The sequence below is a fragment of the Corvus brachyrhynchos genome, unplaced genomic scaffold (assembly GCF_000691975.1).
Source record: "Corvus brachyrhynchos isolate BGI_N302 unplaced genomic scaffold, ASM69197v1 scaffold3764, whole genome shotgun sequence".
In the NCBI taxonomy this organism is placed as follows: Eukaryota; Metazoa; Chordata; class Aves; order Passeriformes; family Corvidae; genus Corvus; species Corvus brachyrhynchos.
Window position 1 is genome coordinate 1 of NW_008237789.1, and position 740 is coordinate 740.

Below are 740 nucleotides of genomic sequence, written 5' to 3' on the forward strand. Positions count from 1 at the left end.
AGGGGATTTTGGGGAGGTTTTGGGGATCCCTGGGGGGGTTTGGGGTCGCTAAAGGGGAGTTTTGGGGTCCCAGATGGAAAATTTTGGGGTCCCAGAGAGGATTTTGCGTTTTCTGGGTTGGATTTTGATGTTTCTGGGTTGAATTTCGGGGTCCCAGAGAGGATTTTGGGGTCCTGAGTCGGATTTTGATGTTTCTGGGTTGGATTTTGATGTTTCTGGGTTGGAATTTTGGGGTCCCAGAGGGAATTTTTTGGGGTCCTGAGTACGATTTTGATGTTTCTGGGTTGGATTTTGCAGTTTCTGGTTGGATTTTTTGGAGTCCTGGGTTGAATTTCGGGCTCCTGGGTTGGATTTTTTGGGGTCCCGGGTGTGATTTTGATGTTCCTGAGTAGAATTTTGATGTTTCTGGGTTGAATTTCAGGCTCCTGGGTTGGATTTTGAGGTCCTGAGTTGGATTTTGATGTTTCTGGGTTGGATTTTGATGTTTCTGGGTTGGATTTTGATGTTTCTGGGTTGAATTTTCGGGGTCCTGGAGAGGATTTTGGGGTCCCGAGTAGGATTTTGATGTTCCTGGGTTGGATTTTGATGTTTCTGGGTTGGATTTTGATGTTCCTGAGTTGAATTTCGGGATCCTGGAGAGGATTTTGGGGTCCTGAGTAGGATTTTGATGTTTCTGGGTTGGATTTTGATGTTCCTGAGTTGAATTTCGGGATCCTGGAGAGGATTTTGGGGTCCTGAGT

General features: G+C 46.1%; 1 long non-coding RNA gene across 5 annotated transcripts in view; it reads left to right on the top strand.

Annotated features, from left to right (window-relative positions):
- The first annotated feature begins 54 nt into the window (after positions 1–54).
- LOC108446220 overlaps positions 55–740 on the top strand; it is a 1,614-nt gene continuing 928 nt past the window's right edge. For 4 of the 5 annotated variants that reach the window (XR_001861346.1, XR_001861345.1, XR_001861347.1 and 1 more), the window contains exon 1: positions 55–731. This is a non-coding gene — a long non-coding RNA (uncharacterized LOC108446220). The remainder of the gene's footprint in view (positions 732–740) is intronic. The other variant, XR_001861349.1, reaches the window with a different exon arrangement.